The following is a 12,602-nucleotide window of genomic DNA, read 5'->3' as shown; positions in this document are numbered from 1 at the left end:
CACACACACACACACACACACACACACACACAAACACACTCTCTCTCACACACAATCCAGCAGTAGCAGCTTGGTGGTGATGGGATTTGAAATTATGAACTTCAGATCCAGAGTCCAATTCCTTAACCGCTGAGCTACAACCTTCCGGCGCCAGGTATCACCAAGCTGCCACTCTTGGGGCCCTTGAGCAAGGCCCTTAACCCTCTGTATCATGGCTGACCCTGAGCTCTGACCCCAGCTTCTGAACAAGCTGGGAAATGTGAAGAAAATAATTTCACTGTGCTGTAATGTATATGTGACAAATAAAAGCTTTTTTATTTCTATTGTTGTTTTGGATTTGATCATTGGGAATAATGGTGGTAGATGATTGATCATTAGGAATCATTGTGTTCAGGGTTTGGAAACAATGCTGATCACTGATCGGCCATTAGGAATAATGATGCATTCTGCACAGCGAGAGAACCCGAAAAGTCAAAAAGCGACAAACATTTGAATTCCCAAAATGGAAATGCTTTGAAAAAGTTTGAATACTTAAAAAACTTACGTACAGTAACGAAGTAAAAAAACGCTCCAAACTTTTTGATTAACGATTGAAAAAAAAGTCATTATTCAGCAGTCCATGAGAAAACGAATCGGGGTTGATGATTGGCTGATAATAACCACCGTGGCAAACTTGATTTCATGAACAGATTAAAGATTAAACACGACTATAAAACCAGGCTGATGCCCCGCCTCAACTATTTTACACGTGCACTTTTTTCTCATTCCGATTGCGAGATCCGGGGGACTGTTGCCGTGAGACATTCTCTAATCCTGTATGGCATTCACGTGTGCCGGCACGTTAACCCAAGTCCCGTCCTGTCAATATGGAGTCCCTTTAATTCTTATGTGTGCTATTTATTACGTAAAAATGTACGTTCCTCTCAATCAAACGACAGCCTGAATTTGTAGGGACACCACTGCTGGATGGTGTGAGGAAAAGACCGGTGCAGGAAGCTGAGCTTTTTGGTGGATCTCTAAGCAGCATCTTAATTAAACCCCTCCCTCCTCCTCCTCTGCAAGTCAAGCCGAGAGTCGAGAAGCTTTTATTGTCATTTCAACCATATCTATAATCTGACGCAGTACACAGCGAAATGAGACGACGGTCCTCCAGAACCCTGGTGCTACACAAAACAACATAAAGCTACATCACAGAAAAACACAAGGCTGAGGACTAGTAAGTGTCCTTGCCACATAAAGTGCAACCTGGTGCAAGACAGACAACACAAGACAATGTAGGACAAATACACAAAACACAAAATAGCACCCTCGTAAACCTGCTGTATATTACAAAGTGCGGTGTGTAGGAGTGAACTGAGTACAACAGTGAACCTTGTAATTAAACAAAATTTTTAGACAAAAGGGTTTGTGCATAATATGGGTGGAGCTGAAGACGTGGATGTGTGAAGTGAGTACGAGTGTGTTGAGTCCAGTGTTGGGCAGTAACGCAGTTACTTTTGACAGTAACTAATACTGTAATGCGTCACTTTTTAAATAAATTAACTCCGTTACCATTACCGTATGGTGCGTTACCCGTTACTTTTTTAAATGAATTAATTTGGGCTGAAGTGTAGCCTACAGTCTAACCTGTTTACAGCAGCGTCGCATTGTAGGATTGGTGGATAAACCACTGTAAACACGAAGAAGACGCAATGTGGGCGTTTCTCCGTATATTCAGGTCTGTGCGGCAGTAATGGCGAGTCGAGGCGAGAGCAAGACGAGTTTCTCAAAGTGGAAATATGCTCATTATTACACTTTAGTTGAGTATAAAGACAAAAACTTTTTAGTCTAATGTAAGCTGTGTCTTTCTGGTTCGAAGGTCGTATCTACTGTGATAGCAGCAACTCCAGAAACTCCATGCCTCGACGAAGCTAGAAGCTAACCCAGTGTTCTGTTCTACATTGTTGATAGTTTTCATACTTCAGCTGTGAAAGGAACATTTTTAAGAGCTCAACACAACAGCAGAAGCCACTTTAGTTTTTGATTGTGAATATATTATTCAGCTTGTTTTGTTATTTATTTCAGAAATCCTTGTGATATATTCAGTGTGTGCTGGTCTGACTTAAATAAAATAGTGTTTAATATTTACTTTGTGTTTAAGTCAGTTTTGTGTTTGTATAACGCATAAAAGGGCATTAATGGGAACATTAAAGAAGGTTCTTTAAAAAAGTAACTAAAAAATTTATTTTTAACAGTAATGCATTACTTTTTGGTGTAAATAATCACAAAGTAATTGAGTTACTTTTTGAATGAAGTAACGAGTAACTGTAACTAGTTACTATTTTTTTGTAACGAGCACAACACTGGTTGAGTCCGGGTTGTACAGATCAGTCACACAGTTGAATGTGTGTGTGTGTGTGAGTTCCAATTCAGTTTTGTGTATTGAGGAGTCTGATAGCTTGAGGGAAAAAGCTGTTACACAGTCTGGCGACCCGAATGATTCAGAACCGCTTCCCTGATGGCAGGAGGGTGAAGAGTGTGTGTGACGGGTGTGTGGGGTCTTCCACAATGCTGCTTGGCTTTGTGGATGCAGCGTGTGGTGCAGTTTTTCCGCCAGATGAACACCAAGGAATTTGGTGCTCTTGACGATCTCTACAGAGGATTCATCGATGATCAGTGGAGAATGGTTGCAAATCGGGAATAAATGTGGAATGGGATGTTCAAAAAAGAAGCCCCTAACAGGTTTTCACAAACGTATGTCCACATACTGTAGTGTCTCTAACTAACTAACTACAGTTTAAGCAAGAGGAAGACTTTCAGTAACAAACATTGTGTATATTGTACATTGTGTGCACACACTCTGTTTGGCTGAACTGAAATGTTTAGATTTTAATGTTTAGTTCAATGAAAGGCTAAAACAGAGTATATTTGTGTAGCTTAAACACACACACACACACACACACACACACACACACACACACACACACACACACACACACACACACACAGAATATACACTCTCCCAGGCTTTTTCTTTTAAAGTTCAGTAGCAATGCTTGTGTAGTTAAACAGCAGCACTAACAACAAAGGATGATGATGATGATGATGTTGATGATTATTGTAGGTGTAGGTCATGCAGAGTGATGTCAACCATTGTGGAAAAAACTCAGAGGCTCCTGTAGCCGAAAGAATGTTAGAATGCTTGTGACAGTATTATCATGTTATGTTGGCCATGCCCCAGATTGTGACCTCATGATCTGGCATTACTTGGGCAAGATTTATTTTCTGGACATTCGGCGTGTATTGATGAACATTTACAGAATATGAATTCTGGGAACTCTGAGAATTTGGATTTGGATTGTAGTTAATGGCAACAGTCTGCTACACTGACTCAGGACTACAGTTTGCATCTGATCACCATCACTGCACCCCGCAACATCGTTTATCTGTAATAAATGTACATTCGGTGCAACCCAGATGAGGATGGGTTCCCTCTTGAGTCTGGTTCTTCTCTAAGGTTTCTTCCTCATGGCATCTTTATCACCACATTATCTGTGTAAAGCTGCTTTCAGACAATGTCAACATACGATATTGAATAAGTAGAGGCGTCTTTAAAATGTACAACCAGTTATTTGTTTGTTTTATTGGGTGTTGCTGTGCAATTGGTCACATGATCACAAGACCTTTATCTCCTAGGTCTTCATTGGTGTCCTACCTGAATCAGTCCACCTCTTAATAGCATTGTTATCCCGTCACGGCTCTAGAACGATTCGCATAAATAAACGGCATCAGTGAAGCAAGAAACCGAACGGACACAGTTCAACAAGTTCTTTCTAGCAGAATCTAGTCGTCTTTAGCAGAAGCATCGATATAAAACTCTGTTTTTCCCTCATTTTTTTTCCTGTGCATTACGATTTTCCTGGGGACTTGAAATGAAGGCAATGAAAGCTCCGTGAAGATCCAGCATTAAATGTCTTGGAAGGTGTGGAAGATTTCCTACTATAGAGCTCCACCCCCATTGGGGTGAAGTTTTCACTCTGACTGCACCCCAGGCTTCCTCACCTCACATAAATCTGTACCATTACTAATGTCTTATCTCTGAATTAACACAAACCACCAAAAAATATAGTGGAACATCTTCCCAGAAGAGTGGGAGGTCATTTTAAGAGTTGAGAGAATAATTTAATGCTCAGTTGAAGGTGGATTCAGATTAAATTAAAATTGAAAAGAGATACATTGATAATACGGCATATTTTACATTCATGGTGGACACCATTATTCATAGTGACTTTTTAAATTTTCATTCATACAACTAAAAAGCTATGGGGTTGGGGGTCTTGCTAAGGGGCTCAGGTACTTGGTGTGGCCGGGATTTGAAGAAACATGTTCCTAAATTAAAGAAAGTTCACCGTAAATTGGTCATTTAACACAAGCACAGGTACAGTAGAGGAAAATTAGCAGGACACACGGCTTCCATTGTACATTAATGTGAGTGAGATGGTGGTGAGATGGATCGCAATGCTGTTGGTGGTCTGATAGGGTTTTCGTTTCCTTTCTGAGAAACATGTTGCATAAACAGTGGGCATTGTGTAGGTGGATATGGGCGCACACACACACACACACACACACACACACACACACACACACACACACACACACACACACACACACACACACTCTGTGGATGCTGTGTTCCAGGAAGACATGCAGGCACATACTGTCATGACAAAATTATATATATAAATTAATTGTGTACATAAAAACAAAATGTGTCGCCACCATTTCGGTCACATTTGCTATGGAAATTGGTCGTTCCGTGTGGATAAGAAGGAAATATTATCAAATAAAAATGGTGAAAATTCGGTTTAGAACCTTTTTTCGCTTTCAGCCGAAGCGTTTTAGCTATAGGAGGTGTATTTCTTGAATAAAATGAAGCTTAACTGAGATACAGGACCAGATTGGGATGAGTTCATCACTGTCATTTTAGTGCCAGTGTGTGTGTGGGCCAGGATTCGATGGCTGTCTGGGTGTTCAGGTTGTTGTTGGAGAGGCCTGTAATTTAATCACGCCGGTATTGGATTGCAGAGCAATGTTTCATTTCGTTTCAGCTTAAAGTGTCCAAAAATACAACATGCCTAAGATGCTAAATGTGACGAAAATGATGTTTTAAAAATATCGGTAAACCTCAGTTTTATTGTTGGTCAGCAACATTACATACAGCAAAAATATCATTGATAAAGGAATGCTTATAAAATATGTATTTCTTTCACTTTATATTTAAACCCGTAACATTTTTTTCCTCATTTTAAATAAAAAAAAAAATCACTGAATTTAGATTATAGATAAACTGTAGTAATAAAAATTTAGTATACAAAGCAGCTATTCCAAAGGTGTAAAGCTCTGCCCACTTCACAATCCTATCACATTGTGTATTTCCTGAAATAGTTCCCTGATTCCTTTTTTGTTTTATTTTTTTTTGGTACACAAAATTAAATTTTGTCAGGGAACCACCAACGTCTCCTCTGCTGAACACCCCGCCCGCACGGAGTGAATCACCTTCCTGTTCTTTACTCGGTTCCAGTACACGATCATCTACCGACCTGGCTCAAAGAATGGCAAAGCTGACGCTCTCTCTCGTATTTATGGCCCAGACGAACCCACCGAACAAGAGTCCATCATACCACCCAATCTGATCCTCTGCCCCATCATCTGGGATCTAGATAAGGAGATCCGTTCTGCCACCCATCAGGATCCATCCCCACCGGGTGCCCGGAGGACCGCACCTTCGTCCCGACAACCTGCCGACCAGCCCTTATCAAAGCCATACACGAAGTCCCCAGTTTAGGCCATCCCTTACTATCCAGCTGGCTCAGGCCCATTACTGGTGGCCTGGCATGAACCAGGAGCGGAACCTTAGACATGGCACAAACCGTGCGGCCCTAGACGTTCCGCGCGGTTTGTGCCATGTCTAAGGTTCCGCGACACCTTCCCGTGGGCAAGCTAGTACCTCTACCCATCCCTCACCGACCTTGGTCCCACCAAGGTATAGACTTTGTGACGGATTTGCCACGGTCGGAGGACCACACTTGTGTCCTGGTAGTAGTCGATCGATTCTCCAAAGCCTGTCGCTTTCTTTCTCTTCGTGGCCTGCCCACAGCCCTGGAGACAGCCGAAGCCCTGTTCCTCCACGTTTTCCAAAACTTTAGGCATGTCCGGAGTTCTTCCGTCTTCTGGGGGTGTCTGTCAATTTGTCTTCCAGATACCACCCCAGTCCAACGGACAGACGTACAAGGAAGATCCAAGTAGCTAAGTTGGTATCTCAACACCTATTGCCATCAGGATAAGACGGAATGGAGCCGGTTTCTCCCATGGGCAGAGTATGCCCAAAACTCCCCCATTAGGACACTACAGGCCTCACTCCCTTTCAGTGCGTGCTGGGGTTTCATCCTCCCCTGTTTCCATAGTCGGCTGTGGACTATTGGTTCAGAGAGAGTGTGCGGGTGTGGGAATCTGCACACACCCAACTACGACGGGCCCTTTGTGAAACACGGAGATATACGACAAACACCGGTTAGAGACCCCGTCCTTTCAGTCAGGGGATCTGGTATGGTTATCGACCAAGGACCTGAGGTTACGACTACCGAGCCGGAAGCTGAGCCCCCGGTTCATCAGGCCTTTCAGGATCGAAAGTCGGACCAACGAGGTGACCTACTGGCTGGACTTACCCCCAAGGTATCGCATACATCCTACATTTTATGTGTCTCCAGTCTCTCGTCTCCAGGGTGAGCCTGGGGATCTCCCCCTGCCGGAAGTGCTGGACCAACTGTCGGTGTTCTCAGTACGAGAGATACTGGACTCGCACCGTCGGGGCAGCACATTGGAGTAGCTGGTCGACTGGGAGGGTTATGGTCCCGAGAAGCGTTCCTGGGTGGCCCATCAAGATGGGCTGGACCCGGCACTCTTGGAAGAGTTCCACACCGCACACCCTCTCTGTCCTCCACCCCGGGGTCGGGGTAAGCTGAGGCGTAGGGTTTGGGCGTCGAGAACCGCCCCTGGGGGAGGGGGTGATGTCAGGAAACCACCAACTTCTCCTCTCCTCAACACCCCGACCGCACGGAGTGAATCACCTTCCTACTAAGTGCCGGCACCTGGCGCTCATTAACTCCAGGCCTATATAAACCTTTCCCTTCCAAAGTGCCATCATCCTTTCTCACAGGTTAGGCTGGAGGAACACCTTCTGATCCTCCTTGTGCGTTCACCCATTCATTCGGACTTAGTAGGCCTCACCATCTCCTGGCGTACCACGGATTACTACCCTTGCTTTCCTCATAGGACTACATCAGTTCTAGTGACTTTCCCGCTACCCTTTCTCTGCTATTGGTTTTGAACTGATTAAACTTATCTCATTCATACAACTGAGGAGTTGAGAGTTAAGGGCCTTGCCCAAGGGCCCAGCAGTGGCAGCATATTGGTGATAGGATTTGAACTCATCTAAGTTCCTTCTGAGCAGTCCAACATTCTAACCACTGAGGAGGTGGACATGATTAAGCTTGTGAGGGTGGAATGGCTGATCATAATCCAGTGCCATAATCCTGAATACAAATTTACAGTTGGAAAATGAATTCAACATGTAATCCTTTGCATATACTTTGGAATCTTTGAAATCTGATTGGTTAAAGCAACAGCTTCAAGCAACATGTACTTTACTGATACTGAAGGCTCATGCAGATTACTTTGACCCCATTAACACATGATGTCATGGCTGAAATCTGATTGGTTGGAAACTTTAACCTAAACTTACTCACACTTGAGAGAAACGCTATGAAAGACTATTGGGAATAATTGAATACATATTAATAGACAAAAATATATTAAAACTTACATCAGTGATTCTGATCGAGTTGAAACCAGAACAGAAGCCCTTGTTGGCCCTGATGGCCTTCCACTAGTAAAATATATACCAAATAAGGTCATATTTTATTTTATTTATTTTTTGCACTTTGTTTACTTACTCATATTGAAATCTCTGGTCATGTGACCAAATATCTTACATATAACCATGTTCGCATGATGGCAGAACAACATATGACTTTTACCATTTTGTGTTGTAGGTAGGTGTTTATGAATAGGTTCGATGTGGCTTCAGGGGTGAAACATGGCAGCAGCTGCCACCCGAAATAAGCCTCGCTGTCCATATCTGTATCTGTTTAAAGGTTCATTACTTTGCTCCTGTGTTCCTTAATTCGTCCCATTGCACCCAGTCATTGCATTTGAGATATGTGTTGAGTATATCACTCTCACACACACACACACACACACACACACACACACACACACACACACACACACACACACACATACATACACCACTAACAGTAGATCATTAACTAAAGCTCAGTGGGGGGGTTACAAACAGTTACACATTTACAGACTGTATGCGTGTGTCCCAAATTACACCAGGCATCCACTCTACACGAAGCCATATTTGGTGCCTTGACCATATAAAAAGGTCTATGATGCTCTTAGTGGCCAAAGCAGGTAACTACAGTTTCTGAAATCCAATATCAAGGAGAACAAGCATCATGTTTATATCAGTGGGAGGTCATGCTTTTCACAATATATGATATTGTGATTTGTGGTGAGAGTAGAGAGCAGGTTGAGAAGAGCCTGGAGAGGTTGAGGTATGTGCTGGAGACAAGAGGAATGAAAGTCAGTAGGAGTAAGACAGAGTACATGTGTGTGAATGAGAGGGAGTGTGTTAGAGAAGTGAAGAAAAGAGTGCAGGCAGGGTGGAGTGGGTGGAGAAGAGTGATAGCAGGAGTGATTTGTGATAGAAGAGTATCTGTGAGAGTGAAATGGAAAGTTTATAGGACTGTGGTGAGACTTACGGTGTTGTATGGTTTAGAGACAGTGACATTGAGTAAAAGACAGGAGGTGGAGCTGGAGGTAGCAGAGCTGAAGATGTTGAGGTTTTTGTTGGGAGTGACGACGATGGACAGGATTAGAAATGAGTATATTAGAGAGACCACGCATGTAGGACGTTTTGGAGACAAGGCAAGATTGAGATGGTTTTGACCTGTGCAGAGGAGGGACATGGGGTATATCGGTAGGAGAATGCTGAGGATGGAGCCACCAGAGCATGTAGTTGAGTTAAAGTAGAGATACTGTAGGTAAAATGTGACTCTAGTAAAATTAAAAGTGTCCCTTTAAACTGTCACTTGAGTAAAAGTATAAAAGTATTTGCTTTTAACTGTACTTAATTATCCAAAATACGAATATGATTTATTACGGCTGTGATGTTCCTATTATAATTTTTATCCCAAGACTCTTTACTTAATCAATAACGTGAAAAAAACTCTAATGTTACTTTTAGCACACAATCTAATAATTAATGATAATAATGAGTTAAACACTGATTGATATCTAAAAATGATCATGAGCCCAAAACCTTCTTTTCAACAACTACAAAAAAAAAAAAAAAAGTGCAAATGAGGCCACGTGTGTTGTGGTGAGTTAGAATCTGGAGTTTCTTCCATCATTTCTTCCTCTCCAAATGTTCTGATTGCTGTTAAACTGATGCCGAACTGTATGTTGGTGATAAGTAGATACACCAAAAGAAGAAATTGTAACTATTTATTTTTTAGACAACTTATTTTTTAGACAACTTTTTACTTTTACTCATTACATTTTCACACAAATATCTGTACTTTTTACTTCTTACATTTTCAAATCCGGCTCGTTACTTTAGTTTTAATCCACTGATTTGGTGAAATATAAAAAAAAAAAATAATAATATTTCAGCCGAACCACCGATTTCCTGTTACTGCGCATCTTTTTCAATCCGCTGGTGTATAAAGTCCTGACTCTCACTCACCACAGATGTAGACAGGTTTACGAAGATAAGAATCAGCAGGCAGAAGGCAGTAAGAAGTTTGGGGTTAATGTGGATGAGACAGAGGAAGTCAGTGATGTAAACATGACTGAGAACAGACACATTCATGATGATGATCATCTTTTCTCTGCTTGTGTTCTATATGTGGATGTTCCGCCTGAATACATTTATTCGGTAACATTTTTAATTTGTTTTGTATTAATATATATATATTTGGCTGTCAAAATTAAAATTATTGTAAACGGCACTAAATGTTATTAACGCACCATCAATTCAGCATTTCTGTTTTTACCATTTTTATAAAAAAATTTAAATACATAAATACATTTCTAAATATAAAAGAGGCGAAATTAAAACCTTCGGGAAAAAATACATTTATCTACGACGTCCTTTCTTTACTTAGATGTAAAATAAATTATTAAACTCCAGATAAAAATATTTTTAATCAGTAAACTTTTGTTTTATTTATGCGCCAAGTCTCAAATCAAACAGAAAATCCGCCATTTTTTACACAATTAACCCTCTAGGTGGCGTTTTGTGGGTTTTTCCCTCATAATGGTGACACAAACAACTTTTTACTTAAGTTCATGTCAGAGCCAAGACTTCTTTACTTTCACTTGAGTAAAAAAGTTTAATCAGTACTTCAACTTTTACCCGAGTATTTTAAAACATGAGTATCTGTACTTCTACTTAAGTAAAGGATGTGTGTACTTTTGCCACCTCTGTAGAGCAGCATACACACCTTTATCTTTTGCACATTTCCCCCTACTTCTTTCCTCTTTATTATGAATTGGGCTCCTGAGGGTTTAGACCTTTTGTTCTTGTCATCCATCATTTTAATCTGGATTCAGTTCTCCTTATTGACATGACGTCACCCAACCCCCCACCTCTCCTTCCTGAGGGTATGATTCTGAATGAAGATTCTACAGTAATCCCTCAGATATCGTTCCAGAAAAACCCACGATATCTGAGTTATTACTGTAGAATTTTATCACACTTCTAAAAATACGAATGGAAATTCTTTGAAATGCAAGAATATGAAACAATATGTAAATTGTTGAAGTCCAAGAAGCATCCGATGAACCTGTAAGTTTTATATTCATCCTGTAAATGTGGAGGTAGTGCACCTTTATTTCCTGAAGGAAATGTGATCATATGTACTGTATACCTATACTTCACTTTATAAACCTAAAATTTTACCAAAATCTTGAGGAATTCTGCCAGAAGGAATTCATCAACATCCCTCAACATGGTAAGAGGATCCGTGCCTGATAATCTGAGGGAAGTTTTAAAGCTGTGAGAGAGTGAAGTCGAGGTGGTGGACTTCATTCCTGAGCACCAAATCACTGCACAGTTAACGATGAACTGCTGATGGGAATGGGTTTGTTTTAGAGCTGAGAAACTCTGCCCTCTAGTGGGATCAAATGTCTGATTTGTTTTGGCTTTAAACTCGAACCATTTTATTTCTGTCTCCACAGCTGAAAACGTTTAGATTTTTATCTCAGAACCAAAGAGCAGAGACGAGTTTCCACTACCACACACACACACACACACACACACACACACACACACACACACACACACACACACACACACACACACACACACACACACACACACTTCACATAAATATATCCTGTGGTTAATCTCTAACGTTCCTATTGTTCATGTGTATAGATTTCTGTGATCTGATTCTGGATCCCAACACAGTAAATTATAATTGATTATTATTTGGGCTTTTCTTCAATTTACAAAATGAATTGACGTATGGATGGTTTTGTGGTTTGGAATTCACTACGTCACCTCACAGTGAAAATGTTCATTACATTACATGCACTGATGAACTCATTAATCTTTTTATCTCCACATCGTGACACACCGACTTTTTATATGAGCTCAAAACTTCAACATTTGTAACCATTGTTAACCATCAATATTGATCAATCTTCCAAAAAAAAAACAACAACACCCATTTTACAGCTAAAGTACAATCAGGTAAAATTTCACCTGGGAATAAATGAGATTGTGGGAAACTTATTTTATAAGTATTTCCTTTATGCTTTAAAAGTTTGAAGAGATTTTGAAATATTGATAAGCACATCAGATAAGAGGGACTATTGACATGACTAGAGCGATGCATTAGGTATTTAGTTTGTTAACCAAAAGGGCTTAGATGCATTGCATTGCATTGTGGGTACTTGTATTTACAGGTGTCTGTGAATTCCGATGACAATGACAGTTACTTTTTTTTTTATGTTTACAGAAACAATAAATATACGGCATTGTGCTAAAGTTTTAGGTAGGCGTAAGACAATACTATTTTTGTTTATTTTTGGCAATGAATCGAAAGAAAAGGAAACAAACAACAAACAGCATCAATTCTTCTACGTACACTTACACAAGGTTATTGAAGGAACTCGCCAGGTAGGTTCTTGCAAACATTCTTGGATCTTGTAATCCAAGGTGGACTCTATGACATTGAGATCAGGGCACTGTGGGGCCCAAACCCACCCAAATCACTTCCAGGACTCCTTGTTCTTCTCTACATTGAAGAAATTTCTTAATGACATTGGCTATACAGCATGTTTGCTATCTGACTGTATTTCTCCACATTGAGGACACCATTAATCCTGACCAAATCCCCAACTCAATTCCAGTTCATTAATTAAGTGACCAGACCATGAACAGTGTTGGGCAACGTTACTTTTAAAAGTAATGCATTACAATATTG

At 40.8% G+C, this 12,602-nt stretch overlaps 1 protein-coding gene across 1 annotated transcript in view; it reads right to left on the bottom strand.

Moving 5' to 3' along the window:
* LOC310722600 (uncharacterized protein) overlaps positions 1-12,602 on the bottom strand; it is a 1,041,764-nt gene that overhangs the window by 14,180 nt on the left and 1,014,982 nt on the right. The gene's annotated exons all lie outside the window — the stretch shown is intronic.

This window comes from Silurus aristotelis (genome assembly GCF_946808225.1).
Source record: "Silurus aristotelis genome assembly, chromosome: 29".
Classification (NCBI taxonomy): domain Eukaryota; kingdom Metazoa; phylum Chordata; class Actinopteri; order Siluriformes; family Siluridae; genus Silurus; species Silurus aristotelis.
This window is presented reverse-complemented; position numbering and strand designations above follow the sequence as displayed.